The sequence below is a fragment of the Acinonyx jubatus genome, chromosome C1 (genome assembly GCF_027475565.1).
Source record: "Acinonyx jubatus isolate Ajub_Pintada_27869175 chromosome C1, VMU_Ajub_asm_v1.0, whole genome shotgun sequence".
NCBI lineage: Eukaryota > Metazoa > Chordata > Mammalia > Carnivora > Felidae > Acinonyx > Acinonyx jubatus.
Genome location: NC_069381.1, coordinates 161699832 through 161715792, shown reverse-complemented (window position 1 = coordinate 161715792; position 15961 = coordinate 161699832). Strand labels below are relative to the sequence as shown.

At 37.9% G+C, this 15961-nt stretch overlaps 1 long non-coding RNA gene across 1 annotated transcript in view; it reads left to right on the top strand.

Moving 5' to 3' along the window:
* LOC113595306 (uncharacterized) overlaps positions 1 to 15210 on the top strand; it is a 28065-nt gene extending 12855 nt beyond the window's left edge. The window contains exon 3 of the long non-coding RNA XR_003415795.2: positions 14564 to 15210. This is a non-coding gene — a long non-coding RNA (uncharacterized LOC113595306). The remainder of the gene's footprint in view (positions 1 to 14563) is intronic.
* The last annotated feature ends 751 nt before the right edge of the window (positions 15211 to 15961 follow it).

Below are 15961 nucleotides of genomic sequence, written 5' to 3'. Positions count from 1 at the left end.
AAGCTCTAAAAATGGAGTAGGCTATAATATAGTCAATACCTCAAAAACAGAGTTTATTAAGTAAACAAGCATATTTAGCTTCCATTGCATCCTCTCAAAAGTCTGTAATTGGGAATAATCCATGCGAAAATTTAAGAAACTATTCATTTCATATCTATGCTTATTAAAAATTTGGAGTATCCCTTTTGAACATATGCAAAAATCCTCAACAAAACATTAGCAAACTGAATTCAACAATACATTAAAAGGATCATAAGGAATAAAAATCATATGATCATTTCATTAGATGGAGAAATATTTGCCAAAATATTTGACAAAATATTTGACAAAAAATATTTGACAAAATACAACATCCGTTATAATAAGAACTCTCAGCAACATGGGTATAGGTGGAACGTACTTCAACATATTAAAGGGCATATATGACAAGCCCACAGCTAACATCACATTCAGTGGTAAAAAACAGGAAGGTTTTTCTCTAAGATAAGGAACAAAATAAGGATGTGCAGTCTTGCCACTTTTATTCAACATAGTGTTGGAAGTCCTAGACAGAACAGTTAAGCAGGAAAAAGAAATAAAAGACATCCAAATCAGTTGGGTCACCTGGATGGCTCAGTCAGTTAACGTCTGACTTCAGCTCATGTCATGATTTCACAGTTGGTGAGTTTGAGCCCCTCATCCGGGTGTGCTCGTGCCCTGCTTCCAGTGAGCTCTGCTTCAGACTCTGTGCTGTTAGCATGTGATTCTCTCTTTCCCCCTCTGTCTCCATGTTTCTCTCCCTCTCTCTCTCCCTCTCTCTCTGCCCCTCATGGGATTCTCTCTCTATCTCTCTGCTCCTCGCTCACTCTCATCCTCTCTATCTCAAAAGTTAATTAATTAATAAACTAAAATGTCCTCCATGTAATTAAAAAAAAAAAAGACACCAAATTGGAAAGGAAGAAGTAAAACTCACACTATCTACAGACATGATTTGATACATAGAAAACCTTAAAGACTCTACCAAAAACTGTTAGAATAAACAAATTCATTAAAGTTGCTGAGATCAATACACAAAAATCTGTTATGTTTCTATACAGTAACAACAAACCATTAGAAAGAGAAATTAAGAAAACAATCCCATTTACAATTACAACAAAGGAATAAAATACTGAAAGAAAGAAAGAAAGAAAGAAAGAAAGAAAGAAAGAAAGAAAGAAAGAAAGAAAGAATAAAACACCTAGAAATAAATTTAACCAAGGAGGTAAAAGACTTGTAGACTGAAAACTATAAGACATCAATTAAAGAAATTGAAGAAGACACAAACAAATGGGAAGATAGTTCTTGCTCATGGATTGGAAGAATTAATATTATTACCCAAAGCAATCTACAGAGTCAATACAATCCCTATCAAAATTCCAATCACCCTTCTCACAGAAATAGAACAAAGAATCCCAAAATTTGTATAAAACCATAAAAGATACCGCACAGCTAAAGCAATCTTGAGAAACAAGAACAAAGCTGGAGGCATCTCACTCCCTGATTTCAAACGATATTACAAAGCTGTAGTGTAGTGATTAAAACAGAATGGTATTGGCATAAAAATAGACACATAAATCAGTGGAGTAGAAAAGAGAGCCCAGAAATAAATCCATAAATATATGGTCAATTAACTTATGACAAAGAAGCCAAAAATATACAATGGGGAAAAGACTATCTCTTCAATAAATTGTGTTGGGAAAACTGGACATGTGCAAATGAATAAAACTGGACCACTATCTTACATCATACACAAAAATTGACTCCAAATGGATTAAATACTTGAGTTAAAGGTCTGAAACTATAAAACTCCTAGGAGAAAACTTAAGCAGTAAGCACCTTGACATTGATCTTAAAGATGATTTTTGAGATTTGATTCCAAAGGCAAGGGCAACAAAAGCAAAAGTAAACAAATGGAACTACATTAAACTAAAAATCTGCACAGCAAAGAAAACAATCAACAAATTAAAAGGCATCCTACTAACTGGAAGAAGATATTTGCAAATCATGTATCTGATAAGGGGTTAAAATCCAAAATATATAGAGAACTTAGACAACTCAATAACAATTTAAAAAGAGATCTGATTAAAAAATGGGCAGAAGATCTGGATAGACATTTTTTCAAGGAAGATATACAGATGACCAACAAATACATGAAAAGATGCTCAGTATCACCAATCATCAGGGAAATGCAAGTCAAAACCACAATGAGATATTACCTCACACCAGTCAGAATGGCTATTATCAAAAAGACAAGAAATAACTAGCGTTAACGAAGATGTGGAGAAAAGGGAACCCACATCATTGGTGGGAATGTGAATTGGTGCAGCCACAGTGGAAAACAGTATGGAGGTTCCTCAAAGAAATAAAAACAGAACTGTCATATTATCCAGCAATTCCACTTCTGGGTATTTATCCAAAGAAAACAGAAACACTAATATGAAAAGATATATGCATCCTTACACTCATTGCAGCATTCTTTACAATAGCCAAGATACAGAAACAACCTAAGTGTCCACTGATGGATGAATGGATAAAGAAGATATGGTATATATATATATATACAATGAAATACTACTCAGACTTAAAAAAAAGCGCAAAGAAATCTTGCCATTTGCAACAATATGGATGGACCTTCAGGGTATTATACTAAGTGAAATAAGTTAGATAGAGAAAGCCAAATACCATACAATTTCACTTATGTGTGGAAAACAAAAACAAACAAACAAAAAAACAAGCAAACAAAAAAAAAATGAACAACAACAAAAAAAAACCAAGCTCACAGATCCAGTGGTGGGTGCCAGAGGGAAGTTGAGTTGGGGAGTGGACAAAATGGGTGAAGGGGGTCAAGAGGTGTAGACTTCCAGTTGTAAAATAAATAAGTCATGGGATGTAATGTACAGCATTGTGACTATAGCTAATAACAGCTATCGCATATTTGAAAGTTGTTGAGAGAGTAAATGTTGGAAGTTTGCATCACAAGAAAAAGAATTTGTAATTATGTATGGTGATGGATAGTGACTAGACTTATTATGATCATTTCACTGTTATACAAATGTCAAATCATTATCATATACACCCAAAACTAATGTTGTAAGTCAATTATACTTCAGAAAAAAAAAAAAAGAATTTTCTACTTCAGTAAGAAAGAAGTACCATTTAAAAGAAGAATTAGTTTTCTTGCTCTTTCCCTTCCCCCATCTTTTAAACTGACAATAAAAAAAAATAAATATAAATTTTACTTTTCAGACAATTTATTCAGTCTTGCTATTGTTATATCTCCAGGGACTAGATTTACATTTTGAAAAAATACCATGATGTACAAATGTGCATACTATACTCAGCCAACATATCATAAGATACTATATAATAACATCTGGGAATATTAAACTTTGCCTTTACTGGCAACCCAATTGGCATCTTTAATTTATAGTGCAGATGTTTTATACTGATGTGTTTTGGAAATATTTGAAGTATTCTCAAGACAGTATTCTGAGGTTTCTGCAGTGGTCCACTTTAGTCTTTTGAAGTTCTCTATACAATAGGATACATACATAGATTTTCCAAAACATGCTTTGGTGGGAATAAAAAAAAAAGTTCAAGTTGGCATTATCCAAAGCTTCCCTGAGTAGTCTGTCCCCAGTTCCTTTTTGGCACTGTCGTTTTGACAGTCAATGAGCTTTATGATACCCGTCTGATAAAACTGTTCCTGTTTCCAGACTGCTTTGTGGAATCTAAATCATTTTAATGCCTTATATTTATGAAACACTTATATTTCTAAAGGACGGATATGAAATTTTAATTTCACCTCTGAGCACATCATATTTTGGTTGTGCATTAACCAAAGGGTGATGCCCCACAATAGCAATTATTGTCTCTGTGTGTGAGGAGATGGCTGATGAATCCGATGTGTGATGAGGAGCCCTTCCACGGTGTTGCCACTGAACAGAGTTCTTTCATTCAGGTCCTCAACCATCTCTCCTAGAGCTTGCTCCTATTCACACAACCAGCTTCTCAACTTGAGCACAGTTTGGCTTTTGTTTAATAGGAGCTGACTTTAACCATCTGTTGCCAGTGCTTGCCAGTGGTCCACCACTGTGCCACATGCTTAAAACGTGGACATTGGAACTTCTTACAGCAGAGTTTACATCTTCCCTATGTCAGTGTAATGTAATTAGCACATAGAAAGCACATAGACTTTGAAGACACATATGCGCGGGTATAGTTCCTAGGTCCATTATTTACTAGCTCTGTGACTTTGGATAAGAATGCTTTGGGGCGGGGCACCTGGGTGGCTCAGTCGGTTAAACGGCCGACTTCGGCTCAGGTCATGATCTCGCGGTCCGTGAGTTCGAGCCCCGCGTCCGGCTCTGTGCTGATGGCTCAGAACCTGGAGCCTGTTTCAGATTCTGTGTCTCCCTCTCTCTCTGCCCTTCCCCTGCTCACGTTCTGTCTCTCTCTGTCTCAAAAATAAATAAAACATTAAAAAAAATTAAAAAAAAAGAATGCTTTGGGGCTCCCAGTTTTCCTTCTTCTGATAGAGACAACAATACTTTCATGATTAGGCTGCAGTGAGGATGGAATTAAAGGAGGTGAATAGAACACTTTTCATAGTGTCAGATTCCTATTAGGGTATGCAATTGACATTCTCTGAACTGACTTGGATTAGCAGTATTAAAACGTACACTGCTTCAATTCCTTTTCTCGTGTGTTAAAAAATACATAACACAAAATTTACCACTTTAACCATTTGTCAAAATTTTAATGTTTATTTTTGAGGAGGGAAGGGCAGAGGGAGAGGGAGACAAAATCTGAAGCAGGCTGCAGGCTCTCAGCTATCAGCACAGAGCCCAACTCAGGGGACTCGAACTCACAGACTGAGAGATCATGCCCTGAGCCGAAGTCGGACGCTTAACTGACTGAGCCACCCAGGTGCCCCCATTTTAACCATTTTTAAATACAGTTCAGTGGCATGAAGTACATTCACCACTCCTGTCTGTCTCCCCAACCACCATACTAGTTTCTGTTTCTATGACTTGACTACTCCAGGTATCTCATATAGGTGGACGACTTATAATATGCGTCCTTTTTCTTCATTTCTTGTAAATTAGCCACTATTTGGGACTTCGTTATTGATTACCTTGTCTTGGCATTAAATTATTAAGTTAACACTGCCATACACGCATTGCATTCAAAATATTAGGGTCTAACATAATGCACCTGTGTGTATATGTATCTTAACTATCCTTTTAATGAGAGATTAGACTAGATGATGATGATGATGATGATGATGTATCCTTCCACTGTTATCTCCCCAGCCTTCCTTTTGCCCTCTGGAAAAGTCATTTCATTGTTAGCAACTTCCTGTCATCCTTCAGTCTCTTCACAAAATCTGACTCATCTCTTGCCTGTGGAGAACTTGAGAACTTTCTGTGTCCCAGCCACCCTACTATAGCCCTGTGGAGTTGAGGCTGCTCATTTTCCATCCCTTATATTCAATGAGCCTGGAGACTGTATTGGCATTCTCCTAATATTTCTGTTTTGAAAAGCATTACTTTTGGGGCACCTGGGTAGCTCGGTTGCTTAAGCATCTGACTCTTGATTTCTGCGCAGGTCATGATCTCATGGTTCGTGAAAGCAAGCCCCATATCAGGCTCTGCGCTGAGCGTGGAGCCTGCTTAAGATTCTCTCTCTCTCTCTCTCTCTCTCTCTCTCTCTCTCTCTCACCCTCTGCCCCTCCCCTGCTTGTGCTCTGTCTCTCTATAAAATAAAAATAAAAAAGCATTAGTCTTTGATCTTTATGCAAAAACACTTCATTTGGGTCTCCTATAAACTGAGATAAGTAACAAGGTTTGCTGAGAAATTTGATGTAGAGTAGGAGAAAAAAAAAAAAGAGATGTCAGTGATGATGCCAAGATTTTAGGACTTTAGAAGGATGGAGTTGCTATTCACTAAGGTAGAGAGGACTGAGAAAGCATTTGGGGGCAGAAAGGAGTATCTGGAGCTGTGCTTGCACATGTTCAGTTTGAGATGCTCAGCTGCTCATTAGATACCAATGGAAGATGGCAAATAGGCAATCTAAGTGAGATTCAAGCGAGAAGTTCTGGGAACCTGAAGTTCATCAGTCTATAGATGGTACATAAAGTCATAAATTTGCATGAGATCATGTAGGGAATGAGTGTAGACAGAAAGGAGGAGAGAGGGGTCCAAGGATTGGATACTCCAACATTTCCAGGTCAGCAAGTCACCAAATGAAACTGAAAAGGAAAAACCAGAAAAGTCAGATGAAAAGCAAACTAGTGTGGTACCCTAGAAGACAGAGGATGTTTCAAGGAACAGGACCATTAACTGTCAAATGTTGCCAATGGGCCAAAGGAACTGAGGACTGAGAAATGAATACTTACTTGGAAGTGTGAAAGCTATTGGTGGCCTTAGAAAAAGAGCAGTTTGAATGCAGTAGTGAGGGTGAAAATCTGCCTAAAGTGGGTCCAACAGGGAATCAGGCAAAGGCATTGAAGATGGCTGCCATAAACAACTAATTCAAGGAGTTTTGCAATAAAGGGACAGGGACGTTAAGTGTGTAGCTGGACAGGGAGAGAGGGCTGAGAGGCTTTCTAAGATGGGAGAAATAACAGCATGATTGTATACTAATGTGAATGACATAGTAGAGAGGAGAAGGGAGGATCGTGATGCAAAAGAGAAGGGGACAATTGCCAGAGTGACATCCCTGAGTTGAGACGGCATGACCCGGTGTGCAGTGAAAGGACTGGCCTTTTCTAGAAGCATGGCAGTTCATCCATAGCAACATGAGAGAGGATGGTGTATACAGGCACAGATAGGGGTAGATGAGTAGACATGATGGTAAGAGCTTGTGGAATTCTCTTCTGATTCCTACAAGTGTCTCAGTGAAGCAAAATCATCAGCTGAGAGCGAGGGAGGGCAAGTACGAGGGAGATGTTTGAAGAGGGAGGAGAAGGTGCAAAGTAGTCTAGTCATTTAGAGCAGCGTTCCTCAAAAAGGCTAGTCTAGGGGCGCCTGGGTGGCTCAGTCGGTTAAGCGGCCGACTTCGGCTCAGGTCATGATCTCGCAGTCCGTGAGTTCGAGCCCCTCGTTGAGCTCTGTGCTGACAGCCCAGAGCCTGGAGCCTGTTTCAGATTCTGTGTCTCCCTCTCTCTGACCCTCCCCCATTCATGCTCTGTCTCTCTCTGTCTCAAAAATAAATAAAACATTAAAAAAAAAAAAGGCTAGTCTACAGACCAGTGCTTTTTCACAAATTCTTTGTTATCTGTCCATGAAAAGGTTAAGTACAGGAATTCAGGGTAAGCATTTAGAAGCTTTTAGCAATTTAATGAAATAATTTTATGACTGCTAAATTTAATGATAAAAATTTGGGACTTGCATTTTGTATGTCTCTGTTTTATTTCATTTTTCTTGTAACTCATTTAAGTTGTATTTTCCAAAAGTATTATTCCAAAATGGATTTAAAAATATAAGAAGTTGACCCTTCACCCAGACAGTTTGAGAAACACTTGGTTTCCACTTAGTGGGGGAGACTGGATGAAGCAAGTATAGCGTAACTGCTGGGAAGCATTAAGCACCTGATGTTAGAAATCATGAATTTAAAACACACAGTTAACATAGTTGTTGTTGTCTAGTCTTATTCAACCTCACAGGTAACTTTTTATTGGTTGGAGAATTGTATTTAAGCAGGCTTTGGTTTCGCCAGGTGAAGTAAAATAAAGAGAGAAGGGACACGAGAGTTGGGGTATAAGCAAGGAATTGATGACAAAGAGTGACTATATAGTTTGCCAAAACTCAACAAATGTGAACTTTAGATTTTTGCCTTTCTTTGTGTGTAAATTTTACATCAAAGGAAGAAAACTGTAAACAAAGATTGAACTAAATGATACGCATGCTGAAAACTGTAGGGAGAAAGTCAAGATGTCTGTAATTTACTTTGAAATCACTTTTTAAATTGCTGGATAGAGGCACCTGGGTGGCTCAGTCGGTTGAGCATCCAACTCTTGATTTCAGCTCAAGCCATAATCCCAGGGTGGTGGGATCAAGACCCACATCGGGCTTTGCGGTGAGCCTGGAGCCTGCTTAAGACTTTCTCTCTCTGTCCCCCCACCCCCAACCTCTCTGCCTCACTCTCTCAGCGCCTGGGTGGCTCAGTCAATTAAGTGTCTGACTCTTTTTTTTTAATTTTTTTAATGTTCATTTATTTTGAGAGAGAGACAGAGAGAGAGACAGAACTTGAACAGAGGAGGGGCAGAGAGAGAGGGACACAGAATCTGAAGCAGGCTCCAGGCTCCAGGCTCTGAGCTGTCAGCACAGAGCCCAACGGGGGGCTCAAACCCACCACCTGTGAGTTCATGACCTGAGCCGAAGTTGGACACCCAACTGACTGAGCCACCCAGGCGCCCTTAGTGTCCAACTCTTAATTTCAGCTGAGGTCATAATCTCACAGTTCAAGAGTTTGAGACCTGCTTCGGGCTCTGGGATGACAGCGCAGAGTCTGCTTGGGGTTTACTCTCTCTCTCCCTCTCTCTCTCTGCCCCTCCCCTATTTGCAATCTCCCTCTCCCTCTTTCAAAAAAAATTAAAAATAAAAGATTCTCTCTCCCTCTGCCCCTCTCCCCCACTCACATGCCTGCTCTCTCTCTTTCTCTCTGTCTCTCAAATTAAAATTAATTAATTAGTTGCTGGATGGATAGAGTAATGGTTAAATGGATAAATATATGATAAAACTGAATGCTAGAATTTAAGTGATGGAGACATGGGTAAGCACCATAAAATTCCTTCCATTTTGCTCTTTGTTTAAAATTTTTCATAGTAAATGTTGAAAAAAATATTGCCTTGAATATTTTTATGATCATTCATTTTATCTCCCCAGCCAGATAATTAGCTCCTAGAAAAGAAAAAGGTTATTTCCAGAAGGTTAGCTACTCCATGCTTCTTTTCTTCACAGATGAGGAAACAGAGTCCTAAAGATGATGAATGACTTCATCAAGATCAGATGGCAAGTTAGGGGCATATGTGACTCCTACAAAGTTTCTTCCCAATACATAAGAGGCAACTGTAATAACTCACCCCTACGGGATCCATGGAGGAGCTTCTGGAATGCCCATAAACTCCAAAAGCTAAATGTTGAATTTTGAGTGTATGTTCAAATGTGCACTTTCTAAGAAGAAAATTAATAGCTTCCAAAATATCTTTAGTTTATGACTCAAGAAAGATTACTATCTCTTTAAAAGGGAAAATTTGGGGGCGCCTGGTGGCTCAGTCCATTAAGCGTCCAATTCTTGATTTAGGCTCAAGTCATGATCTCACAGTTTGTGAGATGGAGCCCCGCCTTGGGCTCGGCACTCACAGCATGGAGTCTGCATGGGATTCTCTCTCTCTCTCTCTCTCTCTCTCTCTCTACCCCTCTTCCTACTCATGCTTTCCTTCTCTCTCTCAAAATAAATAAATAAACATTAAAAAAATAAATAAAAGGGCAAATTTTATTTTCATCTGCATTCCTTGAAAGTACTGAACACAGTTTTAAGACATTCAAGAAATATTTTTTTTGACATTTTTTTAAATTTAAATCCAAGTTAGTTAACCTACAGTGTAATAATGATTTCAGGAATACAATTTAGTGACTCATCACTTACATATAACACCCAGTGCTCATCCCAACAAGTGCCCTCCTTAATGCCCATCACCCATTTAGCCCATCCCCCCACCCACAGCCCCTCATCAACCCTCAGTTTGTTCTCTGTATTTAAGAGTCTTTTATGGTTTGTCTCCCTCTCTGTTTTTATATTATTTTTGCTTCCTTTCCCCTATGTTCATCTGTTTTGTTTCTTAAATTCCACATATGAGTGAAATCATATGATATTTGTCTTTCTCTGATTAACTTATTTCGCTTGGCATAGTACACTCTAGTTCCAGCCACATTGTTGCAAATGGCAAGATTTCATTCTTTTTGATTGCCAAGTAATACTCCATTGTGTACATATACCACATCTTCTTTATCCATTTATCAGTTGACGGACATCTGGGCTCTTTCCAAACTTTGGCTATTGTTGATAGGGCTACTAAAAAGATTGGGGTGCATGTACCCCTTTGAATCAGCATTTTTTTTTAGCCTTTGGATAAATACCTAGTAGTGTAATTGCAATTTTTTGAGGAACCTCCATACTGTTTTCCAGAGTGGCTGCAACAATTTGCATGCCCACCAGGAGTGCAAAAGTGTTCCTCTTTCTCCGAATCCTTGCCAACATCTGTTATTGCCTGAGTTGTTAATTTTAGCCATTCTGACAGGTGTGAGGGGTATCTCACTGTGGTTTTGATTTGTGTTTCCCCGATGATGAGTGATGTTGAGCATCTTTTTGTGTGTCTGTTAGCCATCTGGATGTCTTCTTTGGAAAAGTGTCTTTTAATATATTTTGCCCATTTCTTCACTGGATTATTTGTTTTTTGGGTGCTGAGTTTGATAAGTTCTTTATAGATTTTGTATCCTACCCCTTTATCTTATGGGTCATTTGCAAATATCTTCTCCCATTTCGTTGGTTGTCTTTTAGTTTAGCTTATTATTTCCTTCACTGTTCAGAAGCTTTTTATCTTGATGAGGTCCCAAAGGTTCATTTTCGCTTTTGTTTCCCTTCCCTCTAGAGACGTGTCAAGTAAGAAGTTGCTGCAGCCAAGGTCAAAGAGGTTGTTTCCTGTTTTCTTCTCTGGGATTTTGATGGCTTCCTGTCTTACATTTAGGTCTTTCATCCATTTTGAGTTTATTTTTTTATATGGTGTAAGAAAATGGTCCAGGTTCATTCTAAATGGTTGTTTTGTTTTGTTTTGTTTTGTTTTTTGAGAGACAAAGAGAGACAGAGAGAGAGAGAGAGAGAACATGAGCAGGTGAGGGGCAGAGAGAGGAGACAGTGGATCTGAAGCAGGTCCTGCACTGACAGCAGAGAGCCCAACATGGGGCTCAAACTCATGAAGTGTGAGATCATGACCTGAGTCGAAGTCGGATGCTTAACCAACAGACACCCAGGCACCCCAAGAAATACTTTTGAACTGATAGTGTTTTACTACTGATAATCAGTGTTAAACTGATAATATTTTAAACTGGTTGGTGATAATGGTATTTAAGAAGGCTTTTTGTAATTCCAAGATTGTAAAGCTGTTTATCATTTAAGACACTCAAATGCTTTATAGTTTTTAATCATTGTTGAGCTTACACCTTCGTGACTCTCATAAGCCTGGCTGAGGTCTGATTAAAGATTTCTTTTTTTTCATTTCTTTGACATTTACACATTACTGTATTGTTTACCAAAATCCATCCAAGGCTGTCAATTCTTACTCTCTAGGAAAATACTGTATTATATAATATAATATATTCAAGTTTGGACTATACGTTATTTTGCCTTTGTATATGGGGTAAGAAGTTGACTTTGAGCATAGAGTCAAGCTTGTGTGTTTTCCCCTGGTCCTCTGCTCTCCCATTAGAGGAAAGCCATCTTCCTGAGCATTAGCTTTTTTACCTATAAATTCAGTAGTTCCTAAAGTGTGTCACAATGTGTTGTTGGTATTAAGTGAATTATTATTTTTAAATAGTTTAAAGAATATGAAACAACAAAGTATATAATATTATATTTGGTCAAGGGAAATATATATTTACATACATATGTTCTATATATAGATTATATACTTCAAGAGATCCAAGATTCTGTAAATTATTGAAGAAATGAATGATTTGGCCACAGCTTCTTCTAACAATTGGGGGAAAATATTCTTCATTTCATATAAGCATCTTTCCAGAGTGACTCTCCCATCTACCTGTGCCTGCGTTTGCCATCCTCTATTTTTCTTATTTGTCAACTCAGTCAATGTCTACCTAGGTCTTCTAAAGGCTACATTTGTTAAGTAAATATTATAAGAACCCATAAACACTGACTGCAACAGGTTTCTCCTGAATCTCCCAAGGATAAACTGAATAGATAGGTTGGCATGGCTAACACAGGACTGTCCATAAATCTGCCTGGGCTGTCAAAAGGAAGAGAAGAAGAATTGTGCAGGAAGTAAAACAGTCAATGAGACAAATTAAAGGAAATAAAGAATTCTGGTGTGGATTGAACAGACAAGCTCAAGAACAAAATGATAAAGACCTTTAATCACGTCAGAAAGTCTATAAAAGTATGTAAGTACAAGGACCAGAAAATGTTAATAATAAACCTTATCCTATTACATAAAGAGATAAAAGAACTACCAAAACTTCAGAAAGGTCATCTCTATCATACATGAGACAATCAGGGGAATTTTAGTAATAACTGAATATTTAACAATGTTAAGGAATTCTTAGGGATTTTTTTTTGATGTGATAACATTATTGTGGTTATTTTTTTTAGTCCTTATAGAAATACATACTGAAATATTTACAGATGAAAAGATATGATATTTGGTTTTGTTCCAAAATAATTCAATGGGGGGGTATAAACAAAACAAGATTGTACATGAATTGATCATTGCTGAAGCTTATTGCTGAATACATGGAGGCTCACTTCTCTCTACCCTTGTGTATGTTCAAACCTTTCCATTTAAAAAATGTTTTAAGATTATGAAAGAATATCATTTGCACACAGGAAAAGTTTCACAGATACTGCTCTTTCTCATGATTGACAATTAAGCCCTACTATTGCAAAACACCCTCCCTTTGCAGACACTTGTTCCTCTGGAGACCCTCAATGGCATTATATTAATGCAAAGATCCCCCTGGGCTGAAGAGTGGCTCCAACCGACTTAAGAATGGAATGAAATCATGATAGAGATGCCTATGTACAATGTGTGCCCATAAACTGTAGTACATGTTTTAGCGTTAGTGTGTACTCACTGAATGACTTCCTTTTTGAACTAGCCAGTTTTTAAATTATTAAAATAAAATCATGTCCATGGTTAAAAAGTCCAAATAGTACAGAAGACAGAGAAAGGCAAAAAGTAAAATTCTTTCTCTCAACATTCAGTCTCAGTAGATAGAAGCACCTAATCAACACTTTGAGTGTCGTTCCAGAAACGTTCAATGTGTAATTGCACGTGTGGTTGTATGGTTGTATGGGAATACAAAGAATATTAAAATAAGCACGAAAATTATTGGGCTTTTGGCTAATTTTATTATAAACAATTATTACTGAACATATAATGCATCTTTATTTTGCAGCAATACTTATATATCCACAAAGTTGTCTATTCATAGAGCTTCATCTTAGCTCTCTTGTCTCATATGATTTCCCATATCATTCTAATATAATTATTTATATTTTTATTGATCATTTGAACATGTAGCTGAACTTTTTACCTTAATTTAAAAGAAAATGGATTAACGTGAAAACAAATTAATGGCTTATTTATTGTTTCTTTTTAAAAATTTTTTTAATGTTTATTTATTTTTGAGAGAGAGAGAGACAGAGTGCGAGCAGGGGAGGGGCAGAGAAAGAAAGGGAGACACAGAATCTGAAGCAGGTTCCAGGCTCTGAGCTGTCAGCACAAACCTCAACACAGGGCTCGAACTCACAAAATGTCAGATGTTGACTGGAGCTGAAGTCAGATGCTTAACTGACTGCATTACCCAGGCGCCCCCATTGTCTCTTTTAACCTTTCAAATTGAAAATGTTTAGATGGATTTTCCTTTGGGGCTATTACAATGCTCTCATCAATGAAGTAATATAAAACTTTAGTGCATGAAAAGACAAGAACAAGATTGGTATCTTTATTTAATCTTATGTCATCTGTCTGAATTAGGAGTAAAAATGGTTATGTTATAGGTATATGCAACACTTTTTTCAAGATACATTAAATTGTAAGAGCAGCTTTTTTATATTACCTCTCTGTAATGTTTAGCCTTTTTTTAAGTTGTAAGGTTTGCAGCAATAAAAAACATTCTTTAAAAGACTTTAATGCACTCATTTTCCACACAACTATGTAATTACTGCACTTAAGATGATTCTCAATTGAACATTAACTACAAGTTCTTTTTTTTCCTGTTAATTCTTTTTTCTTTTTACTGCTTTTTTAAAGTTTATTTTTTTAGTAATCTGTACACCCAACGTGGGGCTCAAACTCGTGACCCGGAAATCAAGAGTCCAATGCTCTTCCTTCCAGGTGCCCTTCCTGTTACTTCTTTTACAATATTCCAAGATTCAGCTTAGGCTTCAGTTAGCCAAAAACAATCTTATTTTTCAATATGGCCCCCATTAATGTGAGCTCATTTTGGGTTCTTCCAATGGTTACTGATTTTTCAAACTACTGAAAAAGAAAAGGCGACTCTTACTTTGGTTACATGCAGTGCTATTCATGGGCACATGACCCGTGCAGGCACACAGATCCCAGGGTCAAAAGAGCCCCACTCTTGGTTTAATGCTCTATCACTGTGTTGAAATTCATAATAATTAATCCTTGAACTTGGCTTACATAAGCAAAGTCCAAAGGGACAAAGAAGCAGGGCGTGAGCAGATAATGCAGAATGTGCATGTGTATCTGATATTTCTTGCCACCCCACTTTCATATAGCATTCCTGATGCTGCGTGAATACAGAACTCCAGTGGATCCAGCATGGGACTCAAAGCAAGCACAAGGCAAGCATTTTATTGAAGCTGTTGGCTTCTGCAGAGTGTTAGGAGAATGTGCATGTATCAAGAAGTGAAAGAGGGGCACCTGAGTGGCTTAGTCGGTTAAGCGTCCGACTCGTGTTCAGGTCATGATCTCATGGTTCGTGGGTTTGAGCCCTGCATTGGGCTCTGTGCTGACAGCTCAGAGCCTGGAGCCTGCTTCAATTCTGTGTCTCGCTCTCTCTCTGTCCCTCCCCAGCTCACACTCTGTCTCTCTCTCTCAATAATAAATAAACATTGAAAAAAAAAGTGAAAGAAAAAAACAGGTGAGTCAGTTTTTTGCAACATATCCAGGGTGGTAGTAAGAACAAAAGCATATACACATGCAAGTACAAGCTACAAAACACAAATTGTATAATTTTGGTTATCCTGCATACAAGTTAAATGTTCTCATATAATTTGGGGGCACTTGGGTGGCTCAGCCAGTTAAGCATCCGACTCTTGATTTCAGGTCAGGTCATGATCTCACGGTTCATGAGTTCAAGTCCCACTTTGGGCTCTGCACTGACAGCACAGAGCATGCTTGGGATTCTCTCTCTCCCTCTCTCTCTCTGCCCCTCCCCCGCTCATCTTCTCTCTCTCTCTCTCTCTCTCTCTCTCTCAAAATAAATAAGAATTTAAAAATTGAAGAAAAAAAAACAAATGTTCTCAAATAATTCAATAAATATATCTGAACAAATTTAAAACTGGAATTCCAAAATAGAAAGATGAATGGTAAAAAAAAAAAAAAAAAAAAAAAAGCCAGTAATTTAAAATGTTAAGTCTTCTTTACTCAGAGCGCATGAAGTAAATAAAAGAACACCATGACAAGTCAACAGAGATACTGTGGGAGAAGGGGGAAAACTTTATATTTTAGTATCTTTAATGACACTTTTTCCCCTGACTTTTGAACAAGGGGTCCCCCATTTTCATTTAGCACCAGGGCTCACAAGTTCTGGAACCAGCCCTGGTTAAGGGTTCTCTGCCTGCAGGGGAATTCTCCTGCAGGAAGCATCTGTCTTCCATTCTGAAGTCATTAGTTCACTCTGGCAGCCTGGGTCTGGCTGGAGAAAGAACATCTTTATTTTGGCAAATGGGCGACACTCGCAAACAAGTAGCAAAAGGAATAATCATGTGTCCTGAAATCTAGTATGGTAAAGTGCTTAGGCTCTTACAGATTAGGTTTGCTTTCCTTTGTTGCCATTTACAGCTGTGAATTTTTCACACCGAAGAGCAGTTGTCAAAATAAATGTTTTTCCTTCGCCACTTCCTTACAAATGCTCAAGACTTTCAGTGCCGTCTTGCTGTGAATTTTCTTTT